The sequence below is a fragment of the Felis catus genome, chromosome B3 (assembly GCF_018350175.1).
Source record: "Felis catus isolate Fca126 chromosome B3, F.catus_Fca126_mat1.0, whole genome shotgun sequence".
Classification (NCBI taxonomy): domain Eukaryota; kingdom Metazoa; phylum Chordata; class Mammalia; order Carnivora; family Felidae; genus Felis; species Felis catus.
The window spans coordinates 121,595,695-121,619,842 of record NC_058373.1 but is presented as its reverse complement, the minus strand read 5'-3'; the positions used below and the strand labels follow the sequence as shown (position 1 = coordinate 121,619,842).

Here is a 24,148-nt window from a genome sequence, read left to right as displayed (position 1 = left end):
CCCCCCTTATGGAAGGGTCAGGCAGAAGTATGGGTCAGCGGTAAGCAAACTAGCCTGGCCCTGCTTGGCCTTGGCCCCACACCCCAGCTCTGCCTGACTAGCCCTGGGCCTCTCCACGGTGCCTGCTATGGCAGGGAACACGCTTCCCTCAAGGGCCTTCACCACCTCACCTTCGCTGCCTCCTACCCATGTCCAGCAGCTGCACAGAAAGGTTACACCTACTGCTTTGAAAACAGGGAAACTGAGTCTCAGAAGATGCAAATCCTCACCATCGGGCAAGGCCCCGACTTCTCCATCTGTACAATGGGAGGATTGGGCTTGGCACATCATGGATTTCTTCAGTTCTCCACAGAGCTGTTTGATGACCTGCCGCCTCCCCTCCTGCCCTTCCCCCACAACCTTAGGGCTTTCCGGCCCTCTTCCCAGGGGAAAGGTGCTTCCACTCTCGTTTCCCTGGGAACTGGCTGGGTCAAAACACGATCCTCATCTACATTTCAAAGGCCTTGATTTCCTAACCCAGATCAGACACACCCTCCACCAGCTCTCGGAAAGTGAGTCTTGGCCGGTTGGCTGGGTTAGCCTTTCATGAGATAAGAAAGCACCTTTGCAGACGATTTGACAGATCTGGCCCTAGAAACACCACAAATTATAATAGCCACGCATACTTATGCTTATATACATTAGGTGACAGGTACTCAATTCTCACAACAACTCTGAGGTGAATGTTATTATTTCCCCCTTTTACAGATGAGGACTTGGAGGCACCAGGAGGTTGTCTGACTTGCCCAGCGTAAGATCTGGAATTTGAACTTCTTGAGTTCAGGTTCATAACCACTGCACTCCACTACCTGAAATTCCATTCTTGGCTGTCTGTCCTTTTCTGGAATGCCAACATCATGGAGGAAAGCCTTGGAACACCAGCAACGCAGCGTGAAGGCAGACAGGCCCAGCGTGGATGCGTTCAGGCCCTACTGGAACCTGCTGAGTCTGAATCTTGAGTAAAAGCTGGGGAAGAATGGAAGAGCTCGGGGTGGTTCAGAAGGGCCATTCTCCTTGTGGGGTCTCCAACATTGAAGATGGTGCCTGGGCAGTCCCTGTGCTGGGGACTGGAATATGATGGTGATCCAACAGGCAGGGCTCATCCCTGTGGGGCTGTGAGTGAGGCGGGGAGTGCGGCAATAAGGCAGTGCCCATGGCTGCCTAGAAATGGGCCAAGCTTGCTGTCTGGGGTATATCTGGGGTCTGTGATTTGGAGACTATCCCTCTGGTAAGCCAAGGGTTGGAAGAGTTGGCAGGAAAAGGACAAGTAATGCCTTTCACCTGTCCCATTCATTCACCCCTGGGGAAAAGGTGTACTAGCTGGCAGAAGTTGGGGGGGCGAGGGGGCAGGGGGGGCCCGTGGTGGGGCAGAATGCAGCCCTGGGCAGGGAGGGGTTGACTCCAGCCTGGCCGTCGGCTAGCTGGAGGGCTCCAGTGGCAGCCCTGGGCAGCCTCCAGTCAGAACTACCTCTGGCCTGCCCTCTCCTCTGCTCACTGCCCCAAGACCAGCCTTGAGTTCACACCCAGGCCTGCATTCAGATCCTCACAGATGAGAGGGGCTGCGGGTGACTTTGAAACACCTCCCAGTGTTCAGACAAGGCTGGGGTTCCAAGTGTGATGAAAGGTCAAGGGCAGTCTGCTCTTCCTGGGGTGCCAAGGCTATGGAGAGGCCATCGTGCTCATTCGAGATGACTTTCAGATAAACCTCTGGCCAGAGGGGCTGGCCCCACTGTGCACCCTGCTTAGGACAAACAAATATAGCTACAAAAAGCTGAAATACACACTCACCTGAGACCTGATGAGTCTGCTTCCAGGCCTGTGCCCACCGGTACGGCATTCTCAGAGGTGACACTGCCGGCCCCTGTGAGCACCCCCAAAGCACGTTCACATCTGCATTTGTATACCACACACGCAAGCACACACACACACACACACACACACACACACACACAGTTGAACCCTTAAAGACTAGCCAGCTTTCCAAAGCAGGCACCCACGGGCCATAGAAAGAGTGTCACGTCATTATCGTCATTATCACGAGGTCATCTCCTGTTGGGGTGGAGACACCAGGGAGAGAAATTGCCACTGCTACTTAGATGGAGAGTGATGCTTTCCTTTATGCCTCACTTCCTCTCCACACTCACCCCACTCTCTGAAGGTCACTCCCACAGGGAGTGTGGCAGCTGGAGTGGTAAGGCGTGCAGGGAGACAGAGGCTGGCTCTTAGCAGGAAAGGGTTAACCTAACTGGGCGTGAGTCTCCAATATCAGAGCCGAGCCTCCCTCCCACTCCCACAGACTTAAACACATTACACACAGCTGCCCTCACGGGCGAGGAGGGCTGCGTGCCCAACACCAAAGCTCACAAGTGATCACAGCACCGTCATGGCTTTGCCTCTGAAATCCCCATCCGGCACAAGGCTGCATCCTAACTAAGGGGACTGCTAGGGTGGAGAGGAAGGGGCAGGGCAGGGCAGGGGAGGGAGGAATGGGAAGATGGGAGACAGGCGGGGTGTCTGGGGTGGACAAAACGACTGTGGGAAGCCAGGCCTCAGCTCAGGCTTCAGGCGGGCCTGGGGTGTGGGCACAGGTTAAGGGGGACATTTGAGCCCAGGCCTCCAGTCATAGCTGACCCAGAGGGACACCCCCTAGGGGCTCCCTCTTCTGCATACATCCCTGTAGGACAAAGACTCCTTGTTTGTAACCTGTTTGGGGTCAGATACCTCTTTGAGGAATTTGTAAAATCTAGGGATCCCATCCCAGGAAGATATTCCTACACAGTCTTCAGCTAGTACCGCCCAGGCCCATCTGTAGACACTTCCTAGGATTCATTACAAAACTTGCCCCAATTGGTAAAGCAGTACTTCCCAGTGGTCTGGGAGAATGCTTGCAACAAACGCAGGTTCCTAGGCCCAACCTCCACTTTACCGAAGCAGAATCTCTGGAGGATGAGTCTGGACATATTTTATTTTATTTTATTTTATTTTATTTTATTTTATTTTATTTTATTAAAAAAAATTTTTTTTTCAATGTTTTTATTTATTTTTGGGACAGAGAGAGACAGAGCATGAACGGGGGAGGGGCAGAGAGAGAGGGAGACACAGAATCGGAAACAGGCTCCAGGCTCTGAGCCATCAGCCCAGAGCCCGACGCGGGGCTCAAACTCACGGACCGCGAGATCGTGACCTGGCTGAAGTCGGACGCTTAACCGACTGCGCCACCCAGGCGCCCCGATTGTATTTTATTTTATTTTATTTTATTTTATTTTATTTTATTTTATTTTATTTTATTTTACTTTATTTTACTTTATTTTATTTAACTTTATTTTATTTTATCTTAGTTTACTTTATCTTATTTTACTTTATTTTACTTTATTTTTTGAAGTTTATTTTATTTTTTGAAGTTTATTTATCTTGAGAGAGAGAGAAAGAGCATGCGTAGGTGCATGTGATTGGGGAGGGGCAGAGAGAGAGGGGGAGAGAATCCCAAGCAGGCTCCGTCCTGTCAGCACTGAGCCAGATGCGGGGCTCGAACCCACAAACCATGAGATCATGACCTGGGTCGAAACCAAGAGTCGGACGCTTAACCCACCGAGCCACCCATGCACCCACGGACATGCATTTTTGACAGGCATATTGGCCAAATTTGGGGGAGCGGGCTGAGGATAGTTGTAGGGGTAGGGGAAGGGTATTAGATAAAAAGGCAGATGCCTGGGCTCCCCCCTCAGACATTCTGATTTGGCAAGTCAGGAGGGGAACAGGAATCTGCATTTTACTCAAGCAGCCCAATGATTTTGATGCAGAGAGACTCTGAGGAGTGGAGGGGAAGATGTGGCCAAGTCCTACGTGCAGCAAGCTGGGTAGAGGGGGTGCAGGGAGGCCTGTTGATTGATTTATACGATGTTCCAGAAAACTGTTTTAGCAAGGCATATGCCAAGCCAGGTAACTGGTTCCGCCCAGGGCTGCCGGCCAAAGGCCCGAGGTGGACCGGTACAGGAGCCCTCCTCTAGAAGGTGGGCGGCTGGGTCTGAGTCCCAGCTCTGCACCCACCAACTACAGGGCTTCAGCCAAGTCTCCTGAGGTCTCAGTTTCTCTGCCTGTGAAATCTGGGGCCTTTGCAACTCTAACAGTCTGCCCGCACGATGGTGGCCCTGGCCACATGTCAGGGCAGCACTGCGGCCAGCTCTCCCCACCAGCACCCTGCCCCTCCCCGGGAGAGGCTCTGGGGCCAAGAGCTGCCTGTGCCCCCTGCAGGTCTGGAGGCATGCCACTGGCAGAGCCCCTCAGTGGCCCTGAGTTGTCCCCACCCCTGAGGCGGCAGGACCCCTCTGGGCAGGACACGTTTTCTTGTGGTGGTCGTCAGGGCGTGTGTGTTCGGGATGGATGGGCCACGTCTGGAGGCTGAGGTCTGGAGGTCTGAGAGTGTGGGAATGTCAGACCCCTGAGGCTGGGACCAGGCTGCCCCTGTAGGGAAGTGTTTCCAGGCCTGAGTGGACGCGCCTGGGGTGGGTCCCCCACAGGTGTGGGACGCGGAGTGGCAGGGCTTTGGATCCTCTCCACCGAGGCTCTGGAACAAGATCCCGGGGAGCCCAGCAACCACGCGGGGGCCTTCCCTTGGCTCTCCCCTTTCTTTCTAGACAATCAGATAACACCTTCCAGGGGTGCCAGCGGCCATGCCTGCTCCCAGCACACTCTTCTTCTCTGCTTGCACCCTTCTCCCCGCATCTCCTCCACCCTCCAGCCTTCTGGTTGGGAAGGGCAGCTGTGGGCAGCCAACGGCTCCCCCCACTTACTTCCTGAGTCCACAACCCCGAGGAAGCGGAGTCAGTGGGAGGATGGAGGGGGAAGCCAGGCCAGACACCTTCCCCGCTTTCTCAAAGTTCTCCTCAGCTTCACTATTTGACCCTGTTCTGTTCAAGAAACCCACAGACGGAAAGCTGAGACAGTCCTGACACAGGAGAAGGGCTGGAGTTTAATCCAGCCATTTCACTCAGCAGGTATTTACTGAGTATCTACTATGTGCCAGGCACCGGGGAGACAGTGGTGAACAGAGATAGTCTTTGCTGTCATGGAGGCACCGACCCTAGAAAACAGGAGGCCCTCTGTGGGGGCCTTTGTGTCTTTTCCCTCGGTTGGTGGTGAACAGTTGTCCCTGTTCCCACCCTGAGAGCCTGGGGCACAGAGGCAGAGTTCAGGGGCTGTCCACTGCACATTTGTTTCCTACAGAGCCCTTCCCGGCTGGGCCTTTGACTCCACCTGTCTCAGGGCCTCTGAGCTCTTCCCCTGGGCAGCTGTCTCTCCCCTACTTTTTGGCATTGGCCACAGTTCTCAATCCTGGCTGCCCATCAGCAACTCTGGAAGACCCTTCATGAAGCACAGGCCCCATCCCAGGACGGTCAGATTCTGCCCGTGTGGGCTGGGGTCCTGGCCTCCGGAGATTTTAAAGCTCTCCAGGTCTTTCTGAAGCAATTGTAGGTTCAGATTCTGGCTCCAAGGCCTACAGGGACGGCCTAAAGGCATTTGTCCCAGATTTGACCTGGAGCTGGTGCCGAGGGCTGGGCGTGGGGGTTTCTAAAGAAGACTGAGGGCCTCAAAGACGGGTCAGAGGAGACGGGACTGAGCCCCACTGGTCTAGGTGTGCATGGTCTAGGTCGGTTGTGGGGCTGATAATCGCATAAGGAGGTCAGTGAGAAGGAGGGATCTTTTGCCTTCTTTCCAAGCCACCCCCAGAGCCCTCTGTCTTCTCAGGGCTGCAGCAGGCTCCTGGGTCAGAGCCTGGTTCTCTGAGGTCAAGGAGGAGAAGTGGAAGAGAGAAGGCATGGGACAGCCCTGGCTTCTTTCTCTCCTCTCTCTCTTCAATCCTGCTCATCTTTAAAGGCACAGTTCAAATTTTATCTCTTCCAGGAAGCCTTCCCTGACTGCCCAGATCAAAATCAACTAATCAATTCCTCATAGGACTTTCACAAGGACTTTGTCTGGATTCGCTTTGTATACCTGATTCATCAAGCTTAGATGTGGAAATGACCTGCAAGTTGGCCAACTCTCATCTGCTTTAGGCCGGCCTGTGTGTACATCTCATACGTGTGCACCCCTCACCCTGAGGCCAGAGCCCCAGGTACCTGGGGCCACTCGCAAGTATAGGAGCACACTTCCTTCACTCCCGTCACTCCGATGGGGGGCGGGCAAGCCCTGGGCCCCTGGAGGACTGAGAACACCACTCACTTGGGCTCCTCTGACCCTCAGCCCAGTGTCAGGACTCTGGGGCTTTCCTCTGGGGGAACCAGGTGACAATGTGCCCTATCCCTCCCTCAGAGGGACTGGACGCTTCTACCAGAAAACCTGAGCACAATTCTGGGCAAACAGCCCTCTTTGTGAATGTGTGGGGCCAGATCAGGGCTCAGCTTGGAAAGGATTGTGGGCCCCTTCCCCCCCCCACCCCACCATGTAATGCTAGAAAACCACATCAGAAAATAAGTAAAAATGCCCAAAAAAGACTCTGATTTTCCCCAGGATGACCTTTTCATTTTTTAAATATCACACTTCTTTGGGGCTGTCTTGCTCTGCTGGTGACCTCAGCAGCACATGTTACTTTGTGTACTGGGAAATCCAGTTTTGCACTCTGTGTGTGTATATAGGTTTCCACACATGGGTTATATATGCACACAGCAGGTGCACACACACACACACACACACACACACACATCACATTAACTAATGGTTCTCAGCTATGGCTGCACATTAGGGACACCTGGGGAGTAACAAAATCCCAGCGCTCAGGCCACCTTCCAGTTAAAATAAAAAAAGAACTTCTAGGGGTAGGATCCAGATGTCAGTAGTTTGCAAATCTCCCCCGGTGACTGCAGTGTACCATCACACCTGAGAACCACGGGTGTAGACGGCTGCTTGTCTGATGCAGTCCCTCTCCCGAGCAGTTAACAAAGTGAGTGTTCAGACTCTGAAACTGTTAAGGGACCCCGCTTGGAGAGAAGCAGGTGGCAAAGGCTTAGCCTGGATGTAGGGTCCTTACTTGCCAAGGGAGAGTGTGGGACTCAGAATGGTTTTGACCAACACTCTCCCTTAGAAAATTCTTAGAAAAAGCTCTGATGGCATTGGGTATGTCAGGAAGGAGAGGAAGAAATACGCTTCCCTGGGAGAATCTGGGCCCCATGTCCTGGAGCTGAGTATCCATAGGCCACAGCTGCTCCTCCTCCTTTTTTTTTTTTTTTTTTTTTTCTGTGTTCCTCTTTTTATGATGGGCATCAACCAAGGGGACTCCTGCCCACCTCCCACAGGAGACAGCAGCCGGTTTGAGCTGCTGGGGAGCTGAGATTAGAGAGGGATTAGTGAGTGTGGTTTGGAGGGGCTCTGGGGTCTTGCAGCCAGCTCAGGAGTCTGAGGTCCAAAGATAGCAAATGCGAGAAGGAACAGACAAGACTTTGTGTGGAAAGGAGGGAGAGATAAGGGAGGAGGAACGGTGGGCAAGCTGCCGCCTGGGCCACAAAAAGTTTGTGTATTGGTACTAATTTTTTTAAATGTAATTACACAACTGAAATATTCTTTTTTAAAAAAATACGTATCAGTTTTTAAGTTTATTTATTTATTTTGAGAGAGGGAGGGGCAGAGAGAGAGAGAGAGAAAGAGAGAGCGAATCCCAAGCAGACTCCACGCTGTCATTGCAAAGCCTGACACGGGGTACCAACCCACGAACCGTGAGGTCACGACCTGAGCCAAAATCAAGAGTTAGATGCTTAACCGTCTGAGCCACCCAGGGGCCCCACACAACGGAACTATTCTTGTAAAGATATGGACAATGTTGAAATATACCGATTAAAAAACAATGAAAAGTTCTCCCTTTCCTCACATTTCCTCCCTAATTCTGCTTCCCGCCATTATCATTTTGGTATATAGCCTTTCAGACCATTTTCTATATATACAGGTTTCTATATACATTGCTTTTCTTGTTTTTTTAAAACTTGGGTTATGCTCTACAGCTTGTCTTTTAAACAGTACACTCCCTGCCTGTTCATAAGTCAGACCTACTTTACTCCTTTTGACAGGTGCATAGAAGTCCATGGCCTGTGACTCTTATAGGCACGCAGCCTGCCGTCAGCAACTTGTTCAGGTATTTCCGTGGGATACGGCCCTAAAGGCGGAATGGCTGGTTCTGAAAGTACGTGCATTCCTAAACGGGTTGGATTTTGTACAGTCGTCCCACCAGAACATCCTCTTCCTCCTAACCTCATCAGCACTTTTATATCACATTTCCCAAGGTAGACGGGGCATGTGAGCAGAGTTTAAACACAGTGCAGTTTGGTGGGGGCCCTGCTAGCCTCCAGGGGCCTGTTTTCCAGCTGTGATGAAGATGGGGGGCGGGGAGTGATTTCTGGCAGCAATATGCAAGAGGAAAGAAGGAAGACCCCGGGCTGGGGCCACCACCCTTTCTGTGGGGTGGGAAGAACTTCAGCGACAAGAGGGCAGGAAGGGGTTTTCCTGTGGCTCCCGAAGCCCCGCCCAGGAGCCAGCAAGGTGGGGTTAATGTCGCAGGCGGGTGAGGCCTTTAACCGTCCCCCCTCCAATCCCAGCCCTGCCTCTCACTAACTGCGGGTTTCTGAGCAGGCCGCCTAACCTCTCCCGGCCTCTGTTTCCCCACCTGTTGATTTAGGGTGATGGAGCTGATCTTCCTCAGCATCTTGGGCAAGGGTAAAATGACTTGATACTTGTAAAGTTTAGAACGTTGCCTTGCAGTAAATGTCAGCGTGGAGTGACCTTTCAGTTGGGAAATCGTTCCTGGCTGCCCGCATGCGCGCTCCAACTCCTCTCCTTGGGGTAACCGCTGTTGGCAGTCCGCATATCATTCCAGACTTTCTGCATGCGGGTGCGTGTGACAGTTATAAATATTCCTGTGTGCCTACTCCATCAGTTAGGAGTTTTCTTTCTTTAAAGAAAAAATTTTAAAGCAACTTTATGTTTTGAACAGGCATTACATCCACATGGTATAAAATTTAAAAAGTAAAAAAGGGTATACAGTGAAAAATAAGCATCCTTCTCAGTTTCCAAGCTGGACAGGCCCCCATTGTTATCAATTTCTTGAGTATCCTTCGAGAGATATTTCGAGCATTTTTATAAACATGTAAGTTTATGCATTATTTTTCCTCACACAAATGATAGCGTACTTTACATAATCTGCACTTCTTTTTTTCATTTAACGATCTATCTTGGGTATGTATGTCTTTTCCTATCATAGATAGTTATTTTTTTTAAATGTTGGCGGCACCATATTTCACAGGTAGAAGTACCATTACTTCTTTAATCCTTTTTGTAAAGGAAATTTAGATTTTCTAATATGTTGCTTATAGATGAAGCTGTAATAAATATCCTTACTATAAAGAATGTTCATTTGGGGCTCCCGGGTGGCTCAGTCAGTTGGGCGGCCGACTTTGACTCAGGTCATGATCTCACAGTTTGTGAGTTCGAGCCCCACATCGGGCTCTCTGCTGTTAGCACAGAGCCTGCTTAGGATCCTCTGTTCACCTCTCCTCTCTGCCCCTCCCCTGCTCACGATCTCTCTCTCTCTCTCTCTCTCTCTCTCAAAAATAAACATTAAAAAAAAAGTCTTTGTTTTGGAGTGAAAGAAAACCTAGCTAAAATGGACTTAAACCAATATGCAAAATGGAGTTTGAAGGTTTAGTGACTGCACACATCCAGATCACACGCTGACTTCAGTTAAGGATTGGTGCAGCCACTCGCTGTCCTCACAGACCTGGTTCTCTTTTTCCTGTCTTTTGTGTGTGAGGCCTTTCTCTTCAGGCTCCACTCAATGTTTGCTCCCCTGCCCCCTTCACCCGCTCTAGGGTCTTCCCACATGGCACAAAAAGGCTGCCACAATGCTGGGCCTCTGTCCTCAGACCACGGCTCTGTCTGAGGCGAGGGTGACTGTGTCCTCTGTAGCCTCTCCAAGAGAGGGAGGAAAGACTTGTCCCTGGAAACCCGGCAAATCACAGCATCTTCTACACTGTCCTGTCCCTTGTCTTTTTCCTTTTAACATTACATCAGGGACATCGTTCCGAGGTGGTGTATATACACATACATTCATCCTTTTTGTAATCACTTCATGTACTTAGTCACGCAGTCAGCATGGCATCTTTTATCACTCTCTCTTGGATGGACATTTTGGCGTTTCCATTAAAAACAAAATGACCTGGAGTGCCTGGCTGGCTCAGTCTGTAGAGCATGTGACTCTCGATTCGGGGTTGTGAGTTCGAGCCCCACGTTGGGTGTAGAGATTACTTAACAAATAAAATCTTAAAATAATGAACAAGTTGCTTTTCCTCCCTGGCTGCTTGAAGCTCAGCCACCATCGTGGACGACACCATAACCATCGGGACCAGGAAGCTCGGGACCAACCAACTACCTCAGTGGCCGAAACAGATGCTCCTTGATATTCTTCAGCCCGGAAAGGCAACGGTACCTGAGACGGAAAGTCGAGAAAAACTAGCCAAAGCGTACAAGCCCACACCAGATGTCATCTTCGTATTTGGATTCAGAGCCCATCTTGGCAGTGGCTAGACAACTGGCTTTGGCGTGATTTACGATTCCTTGGATGACGCAAAGCAAAGTGAGCCCAAACATAGACTTGCAAGACACGGCCTGTGTGAGAAAGAAAAAGACCTCAGGGAAAGAGCGAAAGGAGCAAGAACAGGATGAAGAAAGTCAAGGGGGACTTAATGGCTGCTGCTGTTGGCGCTGACAAAAAGCTCGAGCCGGAGACGGGACAGCAGAAGGAGCAGAGATTCTGCAGTGACTTTATCTGTGGTGATTGTGCAGATTTTGCGTGAGAGGATTAGTGAACTAAGAACAATACACACATACATACAACCTATCAACCATGTTGACATTAACATCTGTGCCCGTTAAGATACAGTTCAGCTGCTTTAACAAAGAGCCACGGTCCAGGCGCTTAAACAAGAAAGAACTGGTTTCTTGGATTTTAGTAGGTGTGTAGGCAGTACGTGGTTGATGGCAGCTCAGCGTTGACAGGAATGCAGATCTCTTTTGTCTGTTCTTTTTTTTTTTAAGTTTCATTTTTTCACGTTGAGAGGGAGAGAGAGAGAGAATCCCAAGCAGGTTCCGCACCGTCAGCGCAAAGTGAGGTCTCACAAAGTGAGATCGTGACCTGAGCTGAAATCAAGAGTCAGACGCTTAACCGAGTCACCCGGGCGCCCCACAGATCCCTTTTGTCTTATGTCATTGTCTACGCGGTGGAAGATGACTCAACACCATGTCCTCTGAGTCCAGGTTCCAGCCATTGGAAGGTGGCGGTGGGGAACGGGACAGAAGACCCCTTACCTCCAACCCAGAAGTTGCACATCACTTTTACTCACACCCATTGGCCAGAGCTGGGTCACGTGGCCACACCTGGCTGTGAGAGAGCCTGGGAAATATAAACTTTACACTGGGTGGTTGAATGCCCCACCAAGAGTCGGGGGTTCTGTTGCTAAAAGAAGAAGGAGAGAAACATCTAGTGTGGGATCATTAGCTACCTCTCGTACAACATCCTCAAACATTGATCTGTAAACAGCCCTATATTTTTGTAGGATAGAATTCTTTTGGACACTCTCCAAAATGTGTCTACCAGTATAAGCTCCCACCTGCAGCCCTTGGACCGTTGCTTTCCCACAAGTTACCACGGCTGCAGCCCGCACAGCCCCAGCCGCCTGCTTACCTGGGCCGAGCGGGCCTTGCCCACCGCATGGCCCTGGGGCTCCGACAGTTCATTTGGAATCACTAGTTCTGTGGCCTTGACTGTCCTCAGATTCTTTACCCGCAAGATTAGGATATTGAGCTCTCTCTCGTCTAGGTCCCACAGAATCTCAGCTTCTCTTCCAGTCTAAGAGTTAGGTCCATGATTGAGGGCAATGTGGCCATGGGAGAGGCGTCTAGAAAGAGGAAGGTGATGGTCCCATCCCGAATGCTGGCAGAACACGCGCAGGTGGGCAGGGTTCAGATCTGGATGTGTCTCTAACGGCCAACGCCCTGGATGGTGGTCAGGGGAGAGCCGCTGAGGCAGAAGTGGGTCCGTGAAGGGAGGAAGAAGAATGGAAAGAGGTGGGAACATTTAATCTGGGGAGAGGAGATTGAGGGAGAGAGGGGAGGCAGGGCACATCTCCTGGACTGGCTCTTGAATGGGAGTGGGGGGCACTCACTGGTCACATTGTATGTTGCTTCCAGGAGCAGAATTTACAAGGCCGCTGGTTTGGACACAAAATAAGAAAAGAATCTTCTCTTTTCCTTAAATTTTTAAAAAAATTTATTTTATTTTATTTTATTATTTTATTTTATTTTATTTTATTTTTCATCATAAGTTTACTCCCCATTCCCCTTCCACCTCCCCCTGGTAACCATCAGTTTGTTCTCTAGAGTTAAGAGTCTGTTTCTTAGTTTGTCTCTATCTTTTTTTTTTCCTTTGCTCATTAGTTTCTTATATTCCACATAAGTGAAATCATATGGTATTTGTCTTTCTCGGACTTATTTTGCTTAGCATTATACTCTTTTTTTTTTTTTTAATTTTTTTTTCAACGTTTATTTTTATTTTTGGGACAGAGAGAGACAGAGCATGAACGGGGGAGGGGCAGAGAGAGAGGGAGACACAGAATCGGAAACAGGCTCCAGGCTCCGAGCCATCAGCCTAGAGCCCGACGCGAGGCTCGAACTCACGGACCGCGAGATCGTGACCTGGCTGAAGTCGGACGCTTAACCGACTGCGCCACCCAGGCGCCCCAGCTTAGCATTATACTCTTTAGCTCCGTTTACGTCATTGCACAAAGCAAGATTCCATTCATTTTTATGGCTGAGTAATATTCCACTACATTTATATTTATATTTATATTTATATTTATATTTATATTTATATTTATATTTATATTTATATATTTATATTTATATTTATATTTATATACCACATCTTCTTTATCCATTTATCAGCCGACGGACACTTGGGCTGCTTCCATAGTTTGGCTATTGCAAATACGCTGCTATAAACGCCGGGGCGCATGTATCCCTTTGAATTACTATTCTTGTATTCTTTGGGCAAACACCCAGTAGTGCGACTGATGGGTCATAGGGTAGTTCTACTTCTACCTTTTTGAGGAACTTCCACACTGTTGTCCAGAGTGGCTGCACCAGTTTGCATTCCCAGCCACGGTGCACGAGGGTTCCCCCTTCTCCGCATCCTTGCCAACGCCTGTTGTTTCTTGTGTTGTTGATTTTAGCCATTCTGACGGGTGGAAGGTGGTATCTCATTGTAGTTTTGATTTGCATGTCCCTGATGATCCGTGATGTTGAGCATCTTTTCACGTGTCCGTTGGCCATAAGAAATAATCTCGTAAGAAATGTAAAGACATTTAAATAATGCTTGACTGAAAGGGGGAGAGGCCCTTTGGGGCCCAGAGGCCCCTGTGAGCTGGCCTGGCCTCGGGCTGCTCCTCTCCTTGCCTTTTACTCCCCAGCCTCACGACCAGACTGCTCTCTGTCACTCTCCCTCGGCCACCGCCACCCAAACTGCTGGGGCCACGGCTCTCAAGCGTCCTCCTTTTGCTCTGTCTCTGGGAAGCTCTTCCGGCCTCGCCACACGTGGCCTGTGAGCAGCGTGCCGGACTGTTGACCACATCCTGCTCCTTGAAGCAGCGGGTTCCCTCTCCTGCTGCTGCTTCTCTGGTCCTTGGCTGGTGTCCTTCTCTGCCGGTGGCTTCTCTACTCCAGGCCTTCTCATCTTCTCGCTGTCCACCTCACCTCACCTCCCATTAGCTCTGAGGGTGGGCCGCTGGCCTAGAATTCTGCCTCAGGGCCCTGCTCGGGGGCCTAGAGCACCGGGCACAGCGGCCTAGTGTCCCACAGACACCTGGAATTCAACCTGTCCCAGAACGACCTTTTCATCCCTGCCCTCACCTCCTGCACCTCCAACCTCTTCCTCCTTCAGGGAACAGAGAACCACCATTCATGCAGAGACACGACGGACTGACCTCTCTGTGTCCAGTCTTGCCTTCCAACTCCATTCTGTGCCTTACGTTGCTCTGGCTTAAGACCATTCTGTGGCACCCCTCACCTCAGGACAGAGTCCAAATGGCTTAGCAGGCTTTTATGGTCCTTTTATTTATTTATATTTTAGTTTTTTTAATGTTTATTTTTGAGAGAGAGAGAGAGAGAGAGAGGTCGAGCAGGGGAGGGGCAGGGAGAGGGGGAGATACAGAATCTGAAACAGGCTCCAGGCTCTGAGCTGTCAGCACAGAGCCTGACGCAGGGCTCGAACCCACGAACTGTGAGATCATGACCTGAGCTGAAGTCAGATGCTTAACTGACTGAGTCACCCAGGCACCACTACGGTCCTTTTAGATCTGGCTCCTTCTACTTTTGCAACCCCAGCTCCTTGCACTCTTACCCCCCCCCCCCCAATCTGTGGGCTCCAGCCAGCCTCCCCCAAGATGGCACCACTCACAGGCCTGAGAAGGCTCTTCCCTTCCATCGCCGGGCAGCCAACTCCGGGTCACCCTTCAGGCTTCGGTACAGGCTTCTCTCCCTCCAGGGAGCCCTCCCTGGCTGCCCAGGGTGGCCTCAGCTGCCCCTCTCCATGTGCCTTTGCACACCATGCTCTAGCTTGTCCACTGTTTTTAATTGCTTGATTGCACCTCTGCATCACCCAGGCTTCTGGAACTCTGTATGCAGGAACCTCGCTCACATTGCTCTCCCTGTACACTTGAAGCCTGAAACAGAATATGTTGCATAAATATTTGTTGACTACGGTTGAGTCAAGACCTGACTAATCGGGTGCCACCCAGGACTTCAGCAATGGCCCTCACCTTGAGGACGGGGGCCAGGGCTCCGAGCTCCAGGGTGAGGAGCTGACAGAGAAGTGAGAGCAGCTGGAAAGTGAAAGTGAAGCTGACTGGGGAGGAGAGAGCCCCAGAAGGCCCAGTCTGGGGAGGGGCCGGGCCAAGAGTTCATTCAACCCAGTCTAGCAAGGGAGTCAGTCTAGGCTGGCACAGGGTTAGGAAGGGAGGGGGCACCGTGGGCGGGGAGCTGAGCAGACTGAAAAGACAGAAAATGTGTTTCATAATTAGTCATTGCCCCCTGGGGTGAGGCTGGGAGTTTTCGCTGGAGGTGGGTAGACACGATTTGCAAATGACAAACGGGGGCTAACCACCAGGTCTGGCTACCGTGGGGCTTCCTTCCCGGTGGCAGAAATCGAGCTTTCTAGTTTTTTCTCTGTCCTTCCCCGCTACATTCAAGATGCTACCAAATAGTGGAACCGGGAGGGGAAGGCATCTGAGGAAAGACACCCAGGGGCCACACCTGTCTTTCCTGACTTCCCAAGCTGCCCTCCGCCTCTCTGCAGGTTCTTAAGACAGGACTGGGGACAAGGTGGCACTTGCCACTTGGAAGGCTCAGCAAGTGACCCTACGTCCAAAAATCTCGACCAACTTGCCCTGTGGAGGTTCTTGGGAAACAGAAAAACATTCCAGGGATGGAGAATCGGGGTAAAAGTCACCATCTCTGCCTTCCCACTAAAGAAGGTAGCACCTTTAGGTGCAAAAGGGATGCCTCATTCTGTGCTCTGGAAAGTGGAGGGCAATTATTCCCCCTAGACCATCCTGGGGGTACGGAATCGAATGTTAGGACGAGAGACCCCTGCTTCTCACCCACACAAAGGGCACATTTTGGTCTTCCCTCCTTTGTTTTTTAGAGCAGTGGTTTTCAGACCTTCAAACCATGACCCCCAGGGCGCCTGGCTGGCTCAGCTGGTGGAGCATGTGGCTCTTGATCTCCAGGCTGTGAGTTCAAGCCTCACATTGGGTGTGGAGATTACTTAAAAATAAAATCTTAGGAAACAACAACAAAAACCCTGACCCACAAGTAAGAAGTGCATTTCTCATCTCAATTCATTATTCTGATGAGTGTTTACATACATATCCTTTTAAAAATTAAAAAAATTTTTTTTAACGTTTATTTATTTTTGAGACAGAGAGAGACAGAGCATGAATGGGGGAGGGGCAGAGAGCGAGGGAGACACAGAATCGGAAGCAGGCTCCAGGCTCTGAGCCATCAGCCCAGAGCCCGACGCAGGGCTCGAACTCACAGACCGCAAGATCGTGACCTGAGCTGAAGTCGGACGCTTAACCGACTGAGCCACCCAGGCGCCCCTAAAAAAATTTTTTTAATGTTTTTTATTTACTTTCGAGAGAGACACAGGGTGCGGGGGGGAGGGGAGGGTCAGAGAGACAGGGAGACACAATCCGAAGCGGCCTCCAGGCTCTGAGCCGTCAGCACAGAGCCCTGACGCGGAGCTCGAACTCGTGAACGGTGAGATCAGACCCGAGCCAAAGTCGGATGCTTAACTGACTGAGCCACCCAGGAGCCCCTTTATATGTATCCTGAAACAAGAGTTTTATGCAACTAGACATTCCTTTTTATATATGTAACCCGTGCTTACATTTTTTCATTGTATCTCTTTCTAAAAAAAAATTTGGGGTGCAATCCACCAAATTGATTTCATGATCCACTAATAGGTCCCAACTCACGATCGAAGGAGGAGTCGGTTCTTCAGTCTGCTGGGTCTTCAACTCCTGACAGCTGGAATTTGGCCCCAGCTTTCCTGATGAGTTCCTTCCCTCCATGTTCTCCTTACGAGAACACCCTGTAGCAGATCTATAGTCCCGGAAGTCACCACCAACATCGGGTTAGCAGATCTGGTCCAATCAGACTTCCCCTGATGCCCCCAGCCCCTGTTCCTGGCCGACTATCTGAGATAAGGATAACGTCCCAGGAGGGTCACCGGGTTCCTATGTGGTAGGCTGCTTTCAGCTGCAAGGTGACTGCCAAGAATAAAATACTTAACTCAAGCAACTTAAACTATAAGGGGTGAATACAATCACACACCAGGAAGCCCAGAGGTAGGTGGCTCCAGAGTTGGATAATGAAGGGATCACATGGCCTTCTGTTTATTTCCTGGTTGCTATCCACCAACTTTTGGAAATGCCTTTCTCTACCTTGGTCTCAGTGTGACAAGAGTGCTATGTTAAGGGGCTTTTGTGGGTAGCAGGGGAAGGGAAGGGTGGGGCCTGGGTTTCAGCTGGCTGGGTGAGTGAGTCACTGAGTGGCTGGGTCCCTTCAGCCCCATGTAAGGACAGACTGCAGCCGCCCACTGCCCGCCTGGACTGTGTCTGGACAGAAATGGGCATGTCTGCTTTGCAAGGGGCCCCACCTCATGCTCGGATAACCCTGTGAATCAGGAAGGCCAGAGATGCTTATCATCCCTTTTTTTCTCCACGAGTCACAGGCCCCAAAAGTGGAAATGACTCCTGGCTTCACCTACAGATCCAGGCCAGGGTTGAGCAGAGAACCCAATGTTCTGTCTCCAGATCCCCCGGAGGAGTGAAAGAAGCTGTCTAGTGGCCCCTTATACTTTGGACTTCTTCTAAGTCCTATCTTCAGCACTCAGACCCCTCACGCTGGCTCTTTCTGCCCACCTGCCCCTCCTCTGCTGGTGTTCCCAGGGGGAGCTGGAGACAGGGCTGTGACAGGGCATGGAACTGGAGTCTCCACTGCCATCTAGGTCTTTGGTAGCTCCCGATAGCACACACCTGGCCTTGATCCAGGTCTAGTAGCACCTAGGACTGTGTGTGAGCTGGAAGGAACCTGAGAGCAATGTCCGTTTTATAGATGTGGACTCTCAGGCCCAGAGAGGGGTAGTGACTTGCCCAAGGCCACACAGCCAGTTAGCAACAGAAGCATGAACGGGGGCCTCCTGCCCTCCGAGCTCCCACTCTCACTACTCCCACCTGCCTGGATCCCTGGTCTGCTTTCTAGTTGGCTCCACCTCCCACTTTCAGAAGCCAGAACCAAGCGGAGGCAGCACCTTTGGAGTGCGTGCGGGGCTGGCTGATCCATCTCCCCTGCCAGTCGGGGAAGGTCCCCTGTGTCCCTTTCCCAAGCCGGTTTACATCTCCTGCTAGACATAGCAAGCGGATGGAGTGACAGTCCACACTGCGGGCCTCGAGACGATAAATACTAAACCTTCTGAAAAAAGCCCTACTTTCAACGAAGGGGAACAGGGCTTGGCAGGCTCTGGGAAGAATTTGCTCCAGGAGCTGGCGCTCGGGAGGGCGTGGTGCCAATCTGTGTGGGAGCCCTGCCTGCGGGCAGAGAGGGAGGGCCCACCAGGGTGTGCGCTGGTGCAGACGTGTTTGCAGGAAGCGGCCGGGTGGTGCAGACATCCAGGGAGTCCTGGGCTAGGAGCTGGATCGCCGGGGTTCTCTCTGCCACGTGTTAGTGCCGCGACCTTGGAGCTCAACCTCCCAAAGCTTCAGTTTGCCCAGCTGCAAAATGGGGACGCTAAGAACCCCCCTCACACGTCTGTTAAGAAGATCCAAGCAAATGGATGTGGGGGGGCTCCCAGGGACGAAGCAGGAGGCTGCTCTGGGGTTGGGGCTGGAGGAGTTGTCCTGCTCTCCTCGGGCCCTCTCTGGAGCTGGGGGCGTCAGGCAGTACTTGGTCTGGGGAAGGCCAGGACTAGCAGTTCCGAGCCCCTCTCCCGTGACTTCCTCCCTTGCCTCCTTGGCTGCCCAAAGCAGCACTAAATCAGGTCACCACTTGTCTTGCCTTGCAGTAGCTGTCTTGCAGACAGCTCCTGCCCAGCTCCCAATCCAGGTCACTGGCTCCCACACCCCTCCCTTCCCCAGCAGCCAAGGAGACGGCGCTCAGTGCTTTTGTTCTTAAGTGCTGCTCATTAGACTCTGGCTGTGTGCCTGACACTGGGCCCATCGCTTTAAGAAGAAATAACAGGCCCCCTTTGCAGCACGCTCTATCACGAGATTCTCTCTCCCGTAGGGAGATAGGAGCACTTCTATTTTATAAGTGAAGAAACTGAGGCTGAGAAAGGTGAGTAACTCAGTCAAGGTCACTCAGCTGGCAAGGGCAGAACTGAGGTTGAAACCTAGATCTGTCTGATTCCCGAGCTTGTGCTTTTAATCACTGAGGTCCTGTGTTTAGAAGGCAGGAGACAGAGGGGGTGCAGACGGGAGCTGGGGGAGACTAGGGAGGAAAAGTGGGGGTCACCCTGAGAGTAAGGTGAGGTCTGAGGGATGCATGCAGGACTGAGGGAGAGAGGAGGGAAAGGCCTGTGGTGATGGGGAAGCACACACACACTCATCCCGACACACATATCACACACACACACACACACACACACACACAACATCCAGACACATACACACATGCACACTCACAGGAAAGAGGCTGACGGACACCCAAAGACCACCCCCCCCCCGACAGCACACACATAAAAACACACATAAAAGACACACACAAGAGACTCAGCTGCACACAAAAGACACACACAGACCCAGTGACACTCAGACTTATACACAGACACCCACACACACACACAGTCGGAGGGAGGGAAGAGCCAGGCCGCCTCGTTTCCCAGCCTCCTCCTCTAAGGCGAAGGGAAAAGCCTTCCCCAGAAGTGCTGAGTCAGCAGCGGGTGACAAATGAGCGTCCGGGGCGGCGGGCGCAGCGAGAGCACTTAGCATACGGAGCAGCGCGTGCGTGCCAGCGCCAGTCCCGGGCCAGCGGCGAGGGGGCAGGGAGCGGCCACAGGCTGCCCACTCTGGGGGAGGCCCCAGGGAGGAAGTGACTCACTTTGACTTTGCAAAGCCGGACTTTGCAGCCCAAGGTCACACAGCAGGCGCTGCCAGCCGGCTTCCTGCAGGGAGGAGGGGTGGGCTGGCTGGTGCTGGGCTGGCCAGGTCGGGCCTGGGAGAGGCTGGATGCAGGTGGGGCACAGGCAGGGGGCTGGCCCTTCCCACTCTCTGGGCTCCACAATCAAGACAATAGAACCGTGAGGAGAGGGTCCTGAGCTCCGAGGGTCTTCTCAGGAGTGCCCAAGTCTCGCTCAGGGCCTGAGTCTGGGAAATCTTTGGGGGCCTTGGTCAACACTCTTGTTTGCACCCTAACGTCCACACTGGAATCTAGTGAAAGGGGACATCACGGCGGGCCTGGGTGGTCGCAGCCACCCCCTGGCCTCGCTCTTCTGCCCTGTTGCCTCTGTAATTTATTCTTCAGGAAACAGCCTGCAAGGCCTTTTCAAGACATCAATCACATGATTTCCTCCAGTGGCTACCCACCGCACTTAAAATAAATTCAACCCCTCGTCGTTGGTAATGTCTTTCAAATGGGCCGCTCTTGACCATGGAAGGAGGGACTATTACAAATGACATTAGGACAACATGGGACCCAGGACTGTCCCTGGCACTGAGCCCTACCTTGGGCTTGTTCCCACCTCCTCTGTCCTCACTCCCATTTCTGCATGACTGGCCCTAATCTTAGCAGAAATGAGATAAACTCTCACCTCCTAGGTGAGATTGTCTCTGACATCCTACTGCCAGTTATTCTCCGTGTAATTACTCGGTGTTCGTTCCCTTACAGCATTTACGGCTATCTGGGCTTATCTTTTTTGTTTACTTCCTTTCTGTCTGTCCCCGCCCCTCCCTCCACAAAAGTTTCATCACGGCAAAGATTTTTTTCTGTCTTGTGTGACCCTGCTGTGTCCCTAGTACCTAGAATAGCGTCTGGGACGCAGTGGTGTTCAGGAACATTTATTACGTGGAGTACAGATGAGGGGCAGGCCTGAGACGGAACACACGATTTCAGAAGCACACATCTCCTTGGGGAGACTCGCGCAGGGAGGGACAGAGCCTGCGGGGGGGAGTGCTTGTGTGCAGGGCCTGCGGATAGGTGCCACAGTTGGGGTAGCCACCAGCCCCGAAACCAACGAGAAGGCTTTGGAGTAATCCAGGCCTGGCTGAGAATTCCTGCTCTCACAGTTGCTAGCTCCGTGTCTTTAGGCCAGCTATTCACTATCTAGAAAATGAGAATGCACACCAGCCTTTCTTCCAGGTTGTTGAAGGCTCTGTCTCCCCTCCCGGAAGTCATTTCCTCTCCATGCCAGCTCCTGACACACCGGGCTCTGCCAGCGAATCCAATCCCGTTCCTTAGGAGTGTCTTGAAGGTGCCCGCCATGTTTCCACGCCAGGTCTTGCCAGGCCCATGCCTCAGTTTCCCCCTAGTGGACAGGGATTGAGCAGGACTCTCCTGCTCAAAGCGGGACCTCTGGGGACGGTGAGGAAGTCTGGCAAGACAGAAACACTACAAAGTGCTCGCGTCCTGGCTTTGGTGGCCTCTAAGCTGGTGGACTTCTTTTTTATTTTGTTTAACTCCCATCTTTTCCATTCCCCCCCCCCCCCACCCCACCAATCCCAGAATGAGGATCCAGTGAGATAATAATCATGACGATGCTTTGGAAAGTATCCTTGCTGGAGGAATGTAAGGGAGTATCATTAGTGGAGATTTACTCACAGGGATGTGGGGCACAGGAAGGTGCTGAGCTCCCTTTCTCCCCATGCCCAGGGTTGGTTTATCTGACACCCCAGGCCCGCTCCCCCCATCTCCATGAACTGGTGGAACAGCCCCTGGCCTGGCTGTTTCTGCTTTGGTGGAGAAAATGGAAAGAGAAAGTGGCCCCGGGGAGCCTGCAGCCTGCCAGCTGTCTGCACGGGGACCCCAGGCAGGAAGGGCAGCTCTTTGCTCCCAGGTCCCCTACCCTGTGCTGCTTGCATAGCCTGGGGTCCTTCCTGTAGCAGTCCTGGGCAGAGCAGGCTGCCTGGGCAGCAAGAGCGTGGGTGGCCTGAGGCTACTGTTCCCCAGCATTCCGTCCTGACTCAACCTCCCTCGTGCGTGCGTGGGTGAGAGGAGGGAAGAGAAAGGCCTGGCAGCCAGGGGCTGTCCCTGTGGGATGTGTCCGTAGCTGGACTGGCCGGCTCTGGCTCAGGATGCTGCCTCAGCCAAGGCTTCCCTCTGCGGGCTCCCAACAGGGCTTCCCGAGGGCGTCACTGGGAGGCCCAAGGTACGGGTGTGGGTGGAGGAAAGTGAAAGGAACAAGACAATAGCATCGGCCAACCTCAAGCACTAACCACAGGCCAGGCCCCATGCCAGGTGCTTCAGCCACCTGGTACAGTCCCGGGTGCCTCAGAATCAGCGTCTGAAAACTCCTGTGCCGTTGGCCTGTTTAGCTCCATCCATCCACTTTTATTCCACAAATAATTTTTGAATACCCTCCGTGTGCAGGCACTGCTCTAGACACAGGGGACACAGCCATGGAAACAGATTTAAAAAAAAAAAAAATCCTTGTCTTCATGGAGCTTGCATTCTACTAGAGGGAAAAGAATCTACAACCAACAAAACAAAACAAAACAAAACAAAACAAAATAGGTGAAGTGGTCTGTACGAGAGTGACAAGGAAGGCAAGCAGGATGATCTGCACAAAAGTCAAGGACACGGGGAAGATTAATGATCCTTATGAAAGACAACGAAATCAAGCCCCAAGGATGAGTCCAAGGTCAAATGGCTGGGAAGTGGAGGAACTGAAATCTGAGCTCAGGCTCTGTCCTCGCTTGCAACCACCACGCACTACTGGGTGCTGAGAGAAAGAGAGGACAGAATGGAAGGGAAAAGGAAAATAAAGGGCGGATAGGAACCTCACAATGGTGGCCATCTGTTTTCCAAACTGAAAATCAGGACACGACCTGAAAAGATTTTCCTGTTGCTCATAATGAGAGTGGCCGTCTGGGAGAGGCAGTTTGGATGCTGGCCTGAAGGGTGGGATTTCTGAGACATTCCAGTGGCTTTTGGGCTCACGAGGCAGTCCAAGGGTAGGGCATTGCCATGGCAACCCCAGCCTGGCCTGGGGGCCAAGAGCCTGGTGCACGGCCACATGGCAGAGAAGCCGCGCTGGGCACTGGCCCAAGACTCTGCAGGCCAATGCCGAGGAGGTGGTGGAAAGGGGAGAGGGGTACAACCCACAGCCCCTGCCCTGGGCCAGTTGGGAGAGTGGGCTGGTGGGCTGGAAGATTCCCGGAAGCCCCCTGGCAGGAGTCTGTGAGGGTATGGGGCAAGAACCCAGGCTTTCCTGTTAGACAAGTCTGAGCTGAATCCTCCTGCTGTACTAGGCAAGTCACAGAACTCTGATGAACTGGTTTCCCCATCTGCAAAATGGGGGAGGATAACTGGTCTCATAGGATAGTTGCAAAGATGACCACGTATTGAGATAATGCATGAACCGCGGTTGGCATATTGCGGATTCAATACGTGATTACTGTGGTTTCCCTGCACCCAGTAGGGCACTGGGGGCATGCCAAGATGGTAAGCCGGGTGGGAAACGGATGACCCAGTCAACCAGGGCAGTTGCAGATTCCCAGCCAAGCCCTGCACGTGGGCTGAGGCTTGGTCAGCAACAAAAAGACAATACCCTCCCAAACGCAGCACAAGCCCTCTGCCAGTTCCCCCCATGCTGCAGCCCTAGTACCCTGCTCCACAGGCCTGTCCACCCCTGCATCCTGGGGGCTCCAGGGCCCACAGTTCCTCTGTGCAGGGAGGCATCGAGGCGCCCCCGAGGGGGAACAGAGACATTCCCATTGTTCCTGCCAGGTGACACCTTCTTTTCTGCCCTGCTGCCTCAGCCTTCCAGCAAACCCACTGCTGCTCCCGCTGTTGCTTCTGGAAGACTGTCCTTAAAGAAAGGAAAGAACCAGAAGGAACTTCAAAGGCCTTCGCGTCCACCTGTTACCACTTCCACGGGCTGAGCTAGAACCCTCTGGCCACGGCTATGGAAGAGTCAAGGACAGCTGGAATCCACCCAACTTTTACCAATAATTCACCACCGTGAGACCTTGAGCATCCCTCTCTGGGCCTCCTTTCCTTCATTTGTCGAGTAGGGGGCTTAGACCAGACCATTTCTTTTTTTTTTTATAAAATTTTTGTTAATGTTTATTCAGTTTTGAGAGACAGAGGCAGAGCATGAGCGGGGAAGGGGCAGAGAGAGAGGGAGACACAGAATCTGAAGCAGGCTCCAGGCTCTGAACTGTCGGCACAGAGCCTGACGTGGGCTATGAGATCATGACCTGAGCCGAAGTCGGACGCTCAACCGACTGAGCCACCCAGGCGCCCCTAGACCAGACCATTTCTAAAGTCTAGTGGTGACACCTAAGTGATGACGTTCACTCAC

The 24,148-nt window shown here is 52.1% G+C and overlaps 2 long non-coding RNA genes and 1 pseudogene across 2 annotated transcripts; 2 read left to right on the top strand and 1 right to left on the bottom strand.

Annotated features, from left to right (window-relative positions):
- Positions 1 to 7,698: 7,698 nt before the first annotated feature.
- Positions 7,699 to 8,813, bottom strand: LOC123386154. The gene is made up of 3 exons (XR_006599826.1): positions 8,687 to 8,813; positions 8,077 to 8,200; positions 7,699 to 7,758 (listed from the first exon to the last, which is right to left on the bottom strand). It is a non-coding gene; the product is annotated as an uncharacterized LOC123386154 (long non-coding RNA).
- A 1,567-nt stretch (positions 8,814 to 10,380) lies between these two features.
- Positions 10,381 to 12,386, top strand: LOC111560968 (annotated as a pseudogene).
- A 5,575-nt stretch (positions 12,387 to 17,961) lies between these two features.
- Positions 17,962 to 23,817, top strand: LOC109500935. The gene is made up of 2 exons (XR_002158811.2): positions 17,962 to 18,966; positions 23,604 to 23,817. It is a non-coding gene; the product is annotated as an uncharacterized LOC109500935 (long non-coding RNA).
- Positions 23,818 to 24,148: the final 331 nt, after the last annotated feature.